Here is a 13,273-nt window from a genome sequence, read left to right as displayed (position 1 = left end):
TCATTAGGTACCTCTGCGTCCTCCATCTTCAGCGCAGCTCAGCACCGGTTTGTAATCGCTGACCTGGGAGTCCATGGACTATTTCTAAGGGACCATGAAGGATAACTGAGAAAAACCAGTCTGGTGGAAGGAAGCAGAAAGTAATGAAGCAATCCGTTCCCCCAAGGAAACACTGAGCTGAACAGATTGGATTCACCCAGTCAAGGGAACGATACATCTCATCTCGTCTTTGTCACCTGAGCCTCAGAGCAGACTGCAACCGAACTGCCCTGTGCGGTTCCTTCAGCAAGCTAAAAAGGGTTATTAAAAATGCCAAGTTATTAAGAATTCCTCATGTTGCTCACCCAGTTGTGCAACGCTACCTTATTGCGTAATGTAGTCATTTTAGTAAATGTATTAAAGCGGGAAAAATTCTGATTTCGTAGCTGAAAAGAGAAAGACACTTAGAATCGTAGAATGGTTCACCGATAACATTAAAATAGTAGAAAACTTCTGGAGAGAGAATAGTTCGGCAAATTCAAGGACTCTTTCAGGGCTAATCTGCACCTGCACAGTGCCAGGCACCGTGGGATGCCGGGATGCGACTTGGGTTTCTCACCCGCGGAATAGCCTAAATAATAATCTCCACATTATAATCATACAGAAATACATTGTTAGCATCAAAACCTTCTTGTATAAGCAGGGGTTATTATCTTTTACACATTTTAGGGCACACACTAAATTAAGAAATTAATAATTGATCTAATGGCACCAAGTTCTTTGTGAAATGCTATCTCGAGTACTCAGCAAAGAACAGACCGGGGATGCAACCCGGGATTAGCATTTCTATCTAAAAGAATACGGAAGCTCATTAAATTAAAAGCTGTGTAATAGGGAACATACATAATAGGGTTGTCTAGAAGAAAAGTGGTTGTTTCAAACCAAGTTTTCCAGTTCCACCACCTACACCTATCACTAGTCATCTGCTTGCAGAGGCAAGAGATGAAGGCTGTTTGGTGCGGCGTTAAGCAGACGGCATAGTCTGCAGCCTCTGATGAACCGTCTGGGTTATTTTTAAATTTTACACATGTGAGAATAAGTGATTTAACTGTAATGAAACAGAACTGGTTTCGTGCTGACTCTTCTCTTCCTGGCGTTCTCCTCGCCGTCTGCTCCTCCTTGTTCCCATGAAAATCCAGATACGCGTTTCAGGTATTGTATTAGCAGTATAACCCCGTAAGCTACACTTTGCAGTTTCTGTAGCATTATTGGATGTTTCCAGTTTAATCTATCCATTTTAGACCTATCAAAGAAGCAACAAAGCCTTGCAGCGGAGAGGTGCTGAGCAGTACGAAAAGGCTGAGCTGCTCAAGCATCCTCAAGGCAAGCCGGCAATGGCAGGACTGGTGATGCTGCCCTTGAAGCAGAGAAGAGACGGTAACAATTTGTCAAAAGTATGTCACTAACGTCTAGCAGATGAAGCGTTATGATCGTTCTACGCGACTCGAGGGCTATTCTCTAATCGCGGTATCGGAGGGTGGAGGTGGAGGGCTCCGGCTGGGGACTCAGGACCACCGTGACGGTACAGGAGCCCCCGGGCCGGCCAAATGCCTGCATGTGTGGTTAACGCAACGCCTCGGGGCAGGGAGGATTGGAATGGGAGTGGGAGGAATCGGGGCTGCCATATAGGCACGGGCCATCCCCGGGAAGGGCTGCGCCTGGACGGGGCAATCTCGGATGCTGCCTAGACGGCAGCGAGGCTGTGCCCCGAGGACGCTGCAGTGCAAAAGGAGCGAGCGCAAATGCCGGACGTCACCGGCTACAGCACCTGCGTTGGCATGGCTGCTCGCCGGGGAACTCCATTACAGGACCACTTTTCAACAGCCACTCCACCGATTTGCAATAAATTGTTTTTTTTCAGATATCGTGGGACTTTCCCTAGCAGCAACACTCAATCTTTACCATAACAAACATCGTCTATAACATAGTTACTTGATTCAAAAGATATCTGAAGAAATTCCGGGTAAGGCTGAGGGGAAAACGGTGTATGAAGATGGTGCAAAGAGCCCAAGTCTTCTTCAAAGCGGCAGCATCCATCCACGCAAGAGGCCTGACGCACCCTGGCAAAGCGGGGTGCCCGGGGGGTGCAGCCCCACGCGTGCCCCCCTGCTCCCCTCGGCTCCCGGGCAGCCCTGGGCTCTCCCGCTCCTTCCCGCTCAATCCGGGCCCCCAGTTGCCTGCTCCCCGCGTCCGCCCTGGCCATCGCAGCTCGGTGCCTGGCTGCCGGCAGAGGTTATATCTGCCCTGTGAAATACCGGGTCCCCGGGGGAACATCAGGCAAGAAAGATTGATTCCGTGAATTATACCTATTTCCTCAGGCAGCTCCTCGGGGGAAGCATGCGAGGTAGCGCGGGGAGATTACCAAACAGCCTCAATAATTGAAAGATGCTCCGCAATTAAGTTTGACGCCATCATTTAGATCAGCTACGTTTCCCAAGTTAACCCCATGCGATGCTCTTTGCTCTCACTGCTCATTTCCGAGACTCACAAATGCCAAAGCTCTTGCCCCAGCCTGAATGCAACGACACAAACAGCCCGTGCGAGGCTTTGTAAATACGCGTTATCTTTGGGGATACCGATGCGCTGACGATGGCATCAGGCGGGCAGTGCCTGTACTCCTCTGGGGCTGCTCTGGCTGGGAGCCATGCTCCGGCCCCATGTGAGGGCCGTGCTGGGTGGTGGGCGTCGGGCAAAGCACTCGTCGTCTTCTCAGGTGGATGGTTTTCCTCCCGAGATGAACAAGAGCTGCTTGAGCTGCGGGAGCACGGGACAGAATCACAGAATACCAGAATGGTATAGGTTGGAAAAGACCTTTAAGATCATCGAGTCCAACCATAAACCTAACACTGCCAAGCCCACCACTACACCATGTCCCTAAGCACCTCAGCCAAACGCCCTTTAAATACCTCCAGGGATGGGGACTCCACCACTGCCCTGGGCAGCCTCTTCCAGTGCTGGACAACCCTTTCCGTGAAGGAAAATTTCCCAATATCCAGTCTAAACCTCCCCTGGCGCAACTGGAGGCCATTTCCTCTCGTCCTATGGCTTGTTACCTGGGAGAAGAGACCGACCCCACCTCTCGACAGCCTCCTTTCAGGTCGTTGTAGAGAGCGAGGAGGTCTCCCCTCAGCCTCCTTTTCTCCAGGCTGAACAAGCCCAGGGCCCTCAGCCGCTCCCCATCAGCCTTGTGCTCCAGACCCTTCCCCAGCTCCGTTGCCCTTCTCTGGACAGCTTGCACGGCAGCGGCAGTGCCACCTGCAGAGAAAGCTCCCTCCTGCCTTTCCTTCCGCCCACTCGCACCTCGCTAAACAACTCAAACCTCCCAATTTCCACTTTCCAGCCTCACCAACCCTCCCGTTGGGTTTAAGTAATAACCGGACCCAATTTATGCTCAGGAATGTCCTCAGAGCAATATCAGCGCCTGTTATTTATTGCCCATCCTCCCAGTGCTTGTGTGGCAGGCACTTAATGGCTTTTTTCCGAGTTCTCTGGAGTCTGATGAATTTTTACCTTGGCATCTTTGTTTTCTGCTAAATGAGCCCTCCGTGATGCCCGTTTTTCACTCACGGGTTGCTGGAGCCGACGCGTGTGTCGCGGGGCCGGTGCAGAGCGGGGCCAGCAGCTCGGGCTTTGCGGCGCTGAGCTCTGGAGTGTTTGAGGATCTCTTTGGCTGGAATTTTTTTTTCAAGATATGTGAAATTTAAAAGTAGTTTTAGCCAAAATAGGCTATTTGGAAGAATACATGCTGGGCAGCTTGAATGGAAAGTCTTCACCAGCAATCCAGTTCTTAGGAAAGCCATCCGGATTGCTTTAGACCCTGGGATGTCAGCGCCAAAACAAATAACTAAAAATAACAAATAACTGAAAATCGTGTTAAAAAACATGACAGAACAGAACGCAAGCCACGGGCAACTTCCAGGCAGATCTTGACACTTTTCACTTCCAGGAGTTATTCCTATATAATACTTCCATCCTCAAAACCGGTGGATATGAAGTAATTCTTGAATTTAGATGAGAAGAGCTGGCGTGGGAAGCCCCCAGTGATCACAGACTGGTCAACTTGCCCTCTCTTCCTAAATGAAGGCTCATTTGGAAGAACCATTTACTTTCAGCAGCGTTGAGATACCAGGAGAAACCCTCTAAGCCGTACGTATGGCCGAAGACGTATAACTGGGGAATCGGATCTGCACCGACCGTTTCTCTGTGGCTCTGAAGTGGGGTTTTCACCTGAAGGCAAAGGCGGGCCGGGGGTGCTCGGCACCCTGGGCAAGGCAGGGGAGCGAGCCCCGGGCGCTCAGCAGCACGGGGGATCATGAAATGCGTTAATCAGGACGGGTCGACGCGGCAGGAAGGAGACGTGGTGCGGGGACGGCAAGAAGGGCGCCTGGGCCGGTCCATCCGCCCGGTGAAGGGAGGCAGGCTCAGAGGGAAGAACGGGCTGTGCTCGTTATTTCAACAGCAATTTCAAGTACAAACAGCATCCCTTTGCGTTTTCACTGTACACCATCTGCCTTCATGTAATTGCCCCAAAGAAAGGGTTAGTATCTGTTGGGTTTTTTTTAAAGTATTGATCATTTTAGCATCTACTATCTAGGAGCTGGCAAGTGATCGGCATCCTCTGAGTCAGCCTGATGGCACCCGTATGAGTTCCTGCTCCCCCATCTTACAGAAGACCAGAAAAACCGTCAAGCCAGGACAGCACTAACGAAGTCTGCGGCAGGTTTCAGACGAGGATGTCTCCTCGCCGCCCCACCTCGCACCACGGAGGCCAGGCACGTGGAGAAAGGCAGCTCCTGCTGCTCGTTGCCTTCGAGAGAGACGACTCGCATGGCGGTATTTTGCATTTACTGCTGCAACAAAGAGCTCCCGCAATGCCGGCACGCTCGTGTGCGCAAATGGGGTGTGTGCACAAAGCAGATGCAGAGGTAGCCGTAAAGGCTTTGACTGTTATAAGACAGTTACAGAAATCACGGATTTGCAGCCCAGTTTCAGATGGAAGAGCATTGTACTGGAGCAGAGAGAACGAAGAGCCGTTCATCATGCGAACGAAGAGCCGTATGTAATAGTCTGACAACCAGAAAACTTTGGGATTTATCTACAAAGTAAATGAGCATTCGTTATCGAGAATGACAAATATCCGTTTACGGTGTAAGTAATTTCTCCCTCCTACTCCAGTGCAAACTCAGTGCCTGCAGAGCAGAATAGATGGCCCCGACCAGATCCCTTTATTACTTTCCCCGAGTTTCTGTCTGGAAAGTGCTGGGGACGAACTTATTCGACATTTGGAAACAAAGCCCAATAGGAGCGATCGTGTTAGACAAATGAGTATTTATCTGCCATTTAGCTTTCTGACATGCAATATCTGTCTGCCTATATTATTCCAGACAGTAATTTTACAGATGGGACCATTACCCATACATTTACCCAGATGAGAAAACTCCATTCAGCGTCTTTGATTCCAGCGGCCGTTGCTAACTGGCTCGTGAACGGTCGCTCACTTCCATAGGCGCCCGCCCCACGGGAGACAGCGCCGAGAGGGGGCCGGGGTCCCCCCTCGACCTCCGCCACCCCCTGGGAGCGGGGGGTCCCCCGGGTCCCCCTTAGAGACATCCACCCCAGTGACACGCGGTCCCTCCTCCCTTGCGCCTCGGGGCTCGGGGCCGCAGGAGGTCTGGAAGCAAAGCTGAGCTCTTCACGGGTCAAGCCCGGTTTGTCAAATACCGGTACTGATGGAGCTGCGCTACAAAGCTGCACAGAAGATCCCAGCTTTGGGAAAAATGTTGCCTTAGCAACTAAGCGCCAGCCTGCTTTTGCAGAGGAGGCGGCTGCGGCTGCGTTTACGCGCAGGTTAACTTCGTTGCTGCCGCAACGACTGAACGGGATTTACGCTGCAATGATGGATACCCGGATATTTTCAACTTAACCATGCACGGGCTGAAGATGACTACTCCCGACAGCCCAAGGGGACGGCTGCTCCCGAGACGGTGGACGTGCTGCTGGTGCAGAAGCACGGGGCAAGGGCTGCGAGCGGCCAGACCCGCTGCTTCTCAAATGCAGGAGCAAAAAAGAAACTCCCGACCCACACCTTGGCTGTCACTAAATATTTGGGGAACCGGTGTCGCGTTTCCCAGAACTTGCTTAAATCTCTTTTTGTGTATTTTGGCGTGATCGTGCGTTATTTTTAATCTGAGCCCTTACAGATTGGATCCTCGCTAATCTGATTTGCATTTGCATCGTGATTTAGTTAAACTACAGCGTGAAATGTGCTGTTGGAAACACCCTCGTAAGCAACGGTAGCGAGATGCGTCCTTTGAGCACCTCAAGCAAAGACTGCTCAGGGACCCGAGCTCAGAGCTGGATCGCCCGTAGCAGCAGCGACAAGGCTGAGTTTCACACTCAATCACAAACCAAAGAGCAGCGTTTCCAGAGGAGACCATGCTCTCGGCAGCGTCATTGCCTGCTATCGTCGACACCAATGCAAGTCCCCAGTGCAAACCAGAGCTACGTAAATATTAACTCAGGCGTTTTTAGAGATGCACTGGCTGCTACAGCACCTTTTGGAGCAGCGGGGCCGGCTGGGTGCCTTTGCAGAGCTTGCACGCCGGGCTGTCCCCTCTCGCTGTGCCCGTCCACTCCACAGCCGAACTCGGCGCCGCGCTAAAGCCGCATTTGAATTGCACGGGCAGAAGCGAGGACCGAGGCTGGCCGCGGGGCTGCACGGGCTCGTGGTGTTCCCAGCAGCATTTAGATGCCACGCAGCAAATACTTGAGTTTAGACCTAAGTTCAAGCAGACACGCAGTCCCTTTGGGCTGAGGTGCTTCAATATACGGACAGGATCACTTAGCACCTCGCAGCTGTGTTATACGGTCACATCGTTTTGATGTCCTGTTAGGAACATCCTATTTAGATGGTCCTTGAAATGATTCACACCTTGAAACGCCATACGATCCAGAAAACTCCCACTGCAAATGTGCTCTGTGCTGGGGCCAGTCCTGTTTAACATCTTTATCAATGATCTGGACGAGGGGATCGAGTGCACCCTCAGTCAGTTTGCAGATGACACCAAGTTGGGTGGGAGTGTTGATGTGCTGGAGGGGAGGAAGGCTCTGCAGAGGGACCTGGACAGGCTGGATCCATGGGCCCAGGCCAATTGTATGGGGTTCAACAAGGCCAAGTGCTGGGTCCTGCACTTGGGCCACAGCAACCCCATGCAACGCTACAGCACTGAACACAGCATTCGAGGTGCGGCCTCACCAGTGCCCAGTCCAGGGGCACGGTCACTGCCCTGCTCCTGCTGGCCACACGACTTCTGACACAAGCCAGGATGCCATTGGCCTTCTTGGCCACCTGGGCCCACTGCTGGCTCATATTCAGGCGGTTGTCGACCAACACCCCCAGGTCCTTCTCTGCCGGGCAGCTTTCCAGCCACTCTTCCCCAACCTGTAGCCAGATGCGTGCATCCTGGCCAGCTCAGTCAGTGCTTGGCTACAAAATATTATCGAGGCTCTTGGAAAGCTGCCGGGTGCCCTCGGAGCCCTCCCAGCTGCAGCCCGGCTCGCCCTGGGTGGCATCACCCATGGGAGGCAGGAAGAAGGAAACGATGAGCCTTAAATTATTCCAGCGGAGACCGAGCTGGGCAGGCGGCGGCTTCCTGCTGCCCCAGGCACTCGGGGCTGGCACCTGGCAGGAGATGCTGAAGGGGTGGCACAGACCGGGGACCTGCGCAGGTTCGGGTGCCCCTTCCCGCTGCGGCTGCTTGACACCCCATGGGGACATTCGCTTCCGCTCATGAAAATGGAGATATATATATATATATATATATATATATATATATATATATATTTAAAGCTTCTGGGGAGGTTCGGGTGGTTCTCCTGGGCCTCAGGAGTACTAGAGAGCCCTTGGCTCTGCAAAGATCAAGTTTAATTTTGGGCTGCAGGGCTCCCCCCCGCACAGGTACCCCACCGCACGTGCAGCCCAGAGGCTCAGGTGAGGGGCCAGAGCAGGGTCCGACCCCGCTACCGGGGCACAAAGCCAGCACCAATAAGCCGGGTCGCACCTGCACGGAGAGCCAGGAGCCGTGCGCGTCTCGGTGCCTGCCCATTAAATAAATACGGGGACAGGGAGAGCGACGGTGCGGGTATTCACGGCGCAGGCGCGACAAACCCCGCTTGTGCAGCACCCAGCCCCGGCCAGCAGCGACACCGACCGCCTCGCCCAGCGCCCCGTCGGCAGAGCCACGGGGGAAATGGAAAACTCTGGGAACACGGGGCTTGGGGCGTAAAACCTGCTTTTTTTTTTTTTTTTTGCTATTGAAAAAAACCCCAACGTAGTGGAAGCGTGCTCCAGCACCGACCCAGCGCTGGCGTTTTTGCAATCAGCTGATACATTTACATGAAATTTGTTGGCCTGAAGTCCAAATAAACCGAGTTGTGCTCCTCAAATGACTTTAATTACTCCAAATTAATAACCCTTATCCCTTTTTATCATTAATAGAGAAGTTTTGCCTCTCTGAATGGTTTCCTAAGTAAAATTCATGGGGCTCCCCTGGGGCTGGAGATACAGTTGTGTGTGTAATTACAGGTGACCGACTCACTGCCTCTGCTCGGAGGTGTGAAGCCAAGGTTTGCTTTCTGCTGCTTTATAGAAAAACTTAGTTCTTTTGAGGAGAAACACAAACTTTCCAGGCTTGGGTTAAAAGCGGCGAGGTCTGCATGCTGCCTTCCCGCAGCGGTGACCGACAAGCCCGAGGAACCATCACCCACCTCGACAGCCCAGTCCAATTCTCTTTATTTTTTGAAATTAAATGAAAAAAATGACACTAGTTCCGCAGTTCCCCTTCCAATTCAATTATATTTGGCAGAAAAAGACAGACTTAAATAACTCCCGCTCCTGCAGGTTTAGCAAGAGCCCCCCAAGAAGAGAGGGTCGAGGTTAAGATGCCGCGGGGGATGCCGGCACCCTTGGCACCAGTGCTGCTCCACTGCGCTTTGCAGAGGGGGGTGACAGAGAAAATGAGGTCTGAAATTCATGACAAAATCATGATTCAGAATCACATTCTCTAGTTCAGGAGAAAGACGCTATTTTAAAACAATTGCCTACGTCAGATATGCTCATTTTTATCCCTGATGCTTCTGGAGGAGTCTGATAATGTGATTTACCTTACTGCTCCTCTCTGACACAGCACAGAGTTATAGGATAATTTAAGTCGGAAGGGACGTCGGAACATCACCTAACGTTTCAAAACATGAATATATACTTTTTTATTTGTTTTGCTAGTGGCTGACTGTAAGCCACAAACCGCACAGAGCAAGGTCGAGAGCGGCAGAAGGGCGCACGGAGCCGGCGCAGGCGTACGGGCAGGGCCGGCGGCAGCCCCCACCGCTCGTCCTCGGGGTTTCGGGTCACGTCTCCCCGCCGAGCTACCCCCTGGCCGGGTCGCAGCCCCGGGGATCCCTGCGCCGGATCCCCCCTGACTCCGTGGCCTGAATCAGCAACACGCGTGCCCACAAAGCGGTTCACATCCCTGGCACGGGGTTTTTGGAAGCAGCTATGGAATAATAGATGCTGGCTTGGCTAAGTGAGCGACACGGGCAGGAACGCAAACAGCAGACTGCCTAGAGCCCAATAAACACCCCACGCAGCCCACCCAGCACATCCCTTAGCCCCACAAATGTTCACTTTATCTCCTAGAATAACATTTTTAACATAAGATGCATTTAAAACTACTTCTTACCTGGCGGAATACAAACCAAGGTTAAACATCATAAATCACCGAGTCAATTTTAACAGAACTCTTCCCTATTTATCTTTCTCAGATAAGAAACTTTATATTAATCCAAACTAATAAATCAAGTATCAAAGCATACTATTGGGAAATAAAATGAATCAACTTACCAGAGACCTAGCTCAGGTTTAATCCTTCTGCTGCCTTCTGCTGGTTTCCAACTTCTAAGCAATAATTTATTACTGCTATATAAAATATTAAAGCCACTGCCCGCAGCATTGCCCTATTTTTTCAGGGGATCGAGTGTACCATTCCCTAATTCCTGCCCGCTCACTAATTTCTGCAGGCTCTCATTAAACCGCGTCCCGTTAGCGTTACTCACCCTCCGCACCGCGAAGGCACAACCCGCCCAAATTCACGGCATCTCGGCTTCTAGGAGGAAGCGGGGCAGGGAGTGGGACGTGCCTCCCGCCTACGCCGTGCACGTCCAGCCGGAGCTGTTGGCAACGCGGTCGCGCAGAGCCGGGGGATCGCTGCGTTCGTATTCCCTCCGCGCCGCAGCTCCCGTTCCCGTTTCCCTTCCTCGCAAGGAAATATACCCTACGACAGAAGACGATGCTTGCCCTCAAAGGGCAGGATACGGCTTGTCGGAGGCGTCTTAGGAGATCCGTTTTAATGCCGTGTCAGCGTATCAAACCTCGCTGCTGATTTCTTGTTTCACGGGGCTAAGTGATACGTTTTGCTTAGGGGAGAGAAGAGTTAAACAGGCTCTAGCATCTTCACGTCGCCCGTTATGAAGATATAGCAAACCCTGCTGTGAATTCCTGCCAGAAGGATTTAAAACCCTGCGTGAGAGAAGCGCGTGTGTGTGTGCGGGGGGGGGGAAAACATCTTCTTTTTTCCCCGGGTTCATTTGTTTGCTGTTCTCCGGCAGGAGCCGGGTACCAGGCAGCAGGACGGATGCAGAGCCCCAGGGACCTGCTGGAGAGGCTGGGGGAGCTGGGTGCCGCTCCCTCCCCAGCCCGTCTCTGGGCGTCACGCCGGGGAGCGGGTTGAATCCAGCAGGTTTCGGGGCAGGGGCCGAAGCCGAGTTTGCCGTTGCCCTGGGAGGAGCAGCCCCGCTGGCTCCCGCGCCCGTTCCCGGCACAGCCAGGGCATCTCCTGTACCGCAAACATTGGACTTGCCCCAAATTTGCCGTGTCTTTCTCTTAAAAACGGGAGACGCAGAAGCACGCAGGGCGCGATGGCGTCCCTTGTTTTATGCCCTTCTCCTTCACCAAGCGTTTTGTCTGTCACCTCTAAGACACATTTTTGCCCAGGCTCCGCTACAGCCAGTCCACCCTCCTGCAGTGTGTTTCTTCCCACGGGCATGCAGGGGGGCCAGGAGAGTTTAAAGACAATTTTAACGGCAAACAAAATGTCAATGGATTGAGCAGATGGAGCAGATCCATGTTCCAGTTATAGCACCGTGACGCGAGAGCATCTTCCACCAAAATAGGGAGAACTGCTACAAAAATAACATTTTCGTTCTTTTCTGTAGAAAAGGGATGTCGCTGGTGCCGGCGCACCCTGAAATAACCCCTCACTTGTCAGATGAGAGGATTCAGCAATATCCCAAGGAAGAGTTTGCGAGGGAGTCGGACCGACGGAGCTGGAGACCGGCTTCTCGTGCGAGCTCCCGGCGAGAGCTGCAACGGGCTCCCGAGAACCCAAAGCCACGCTCTGGACTGCACCAGGGGAGGGAAGAGCCGAGCGTTAGGGACCTGCTGCGGATGTGCAAGGCTCCAGATCCTTTTTACTTTACCCTATTCCTGTCTTCAGAGAAGCATCTTTTCCTCAGCGGCTCGTCTGGCACAATCTAGATTTCCCCCAAGATATCTTGAGGGAAAGATGCAATCTGCTTCTCCCTGGCATCTATTTGCTTCCGTAAACTCCAAGGCAGAAGAGTCATCAAATTTCTGTTAGCAATGCCTTTTATTTCTGTCAATGAAGACTTAATCTCAAAGGGAATGTATTTTTCTCCAACTGCTTGTTTTTTCTTTAGTAAAATGCCTTGGAGCCATAATTCTGCATGTTTAAAATTTTCCACTTGTTAGCTCCCACCCCCCTTCCTCAACTCACGTTACAGCCGTGATTGCCGGAACGTAACATTCAAAACCCAACAACGTTTTTTGGCCTTATCAATAAACAGAGGCAGCTTCTGAAGAACGTAGAAGGAAGCGGGCACGGTGATGGCTGAGGCACAGATAAAGGAGCTTTACATCCCGCCAAGCCCAGGCGTTTTACCTATGCCGTACAAACCTGGGGCAGGACAGCCTGCAGGCATCTCACCAGCACTAACCAAATTCATTTTACGTGCCGTTACTTATTTTCCAGAGGGTCTCCCAAACCGCCTCGGGCAGAGCTGGCTGCAATCCCCCTTCCTTGGTCTGCACTTACCGGCAGGTCGCCAGCAGCTTCGCTGTCCTTCGCGCGTCCATCTCGACTCGCCCGGCCTTCGCTTTCAGCTGCAAGCTCCACTGCTCATCGTTCGCGTTACTGCAAGATAGCCTTCGGATTTATATCTATCGACTCAAAGGACTGCCTTTCAGTGAGAGGTGTTAATCTCCCAACAGCCCTCCTTTCCCCACGGCAAGCGTGCTGTGGCTGACAGCCTCGCGCAGTTATTTATTTTCAATGAAAAGGATCCCTTTAATTAGCCAATTCACAAGAAAGAGGATCTCACGCGGCATCTCTTAGGGACTTTCTGACATTTCTTGAGGATTAGCAGCACCTTAATTATTTAAAGCCTGCCATTTCCTCTGTGTCCTACATCTCCCGAGTCAATTAAAACACACAGAAATGTCGACAAGGGCGTTTCAAACTACTGCTGCGCATCGAGGCACCGAGGACGATCACAGAAAAGCTTTCTGAACCAAACTAGAATATATATGGATATACTGCAGTATAGGAGAATTGCATTAAGGAGGGTGGAAAGGACACTGGGAGAACATCTGTTCAGTTTTTCTGCCTCCGTCTAGGATCACAGAATCCCAGAATGGTATAGGTTGGAAAAGACCTTTAAGATCATTGAGTCCAACCGTAAACCTAACACTGCCAAGCCCACCACTACACCATGTCCCTAAGCACCTCAGCCAAACGTCCTTTAAACACCTCCAGGGATGGGGACTCCACCACTGCCCTGGGCAGCCTGTTCCAATGCTTGATAACCCTCTCGGTGAAGAAAAATTTCCTAATATCCAGTCTAAACCTCCCCTGGCACAACTGGAGGCCATTTCCTCTCGTCCTATGGCTTGTGACCTGGGAGAAGAGACCGACCCCACCTCTCGACAGCCTCCTTTCAGGCAGCTGTAGAGAGCGAGGAGGTCTCCCCTCAGCCTCCTTTTCTCCAGGCTGAACAAGCCCAGGGCCCTCAGCCGCTCCCCATCAGCCTTGTGCTCCAGACCCTTCCCCAGCTCCGTTGCCCTTCTCTGGACACGCTCCAGCCCCTCAATGTCTCTCTGGGA

At 52.1% G+C, this 13,273-nt stretch overlaps 1 protein-coding gene across 1 annotated transcript in view; it reads right to left on the bottom strand.

Moving 5' to 3' along the window:
* RAB27B (RAB27B, member RAS oncogene family) overlaps window positions 1–10,132 on the bottom strand; it is a 43,657-nt gene extending 33,525 nt beyond the window's left edge. Inside the window, exon 1 of the mRNA XM_075489087.1 lies at window positions 9,938–10,132. The gene's annotated coding sequence lies outside the window, so the exon portion shown is untranslated. The remainder of the gene's footprint in view (window positions 1–9,937) is intronic.
* Between the last annotated feature and the right edge of the window lie 3,141 nt (window positions 10,133–13,273).

The sequence above is a fragment of the Mycteria americana genome, assembly GCF_035582795.1.
Source record: "Mycteria americana isolate JAX WOST 10 ecotype Jacksonville Zoo and Gardens chromosome Z unlocalized genomic scaffold, USCA_MyAme_1.0 Scaffold_30, whole genome shotgun sequence".
Lineage (NCBI taxonomy): Eukaryota > Metazoa > Chordata > Aves > Ciconiiformes > Ciconiidae > Mycteria > Mycteria americana.
This window is presented reverse-complemented; position numbering and strand designations above follow the sequence as displayed.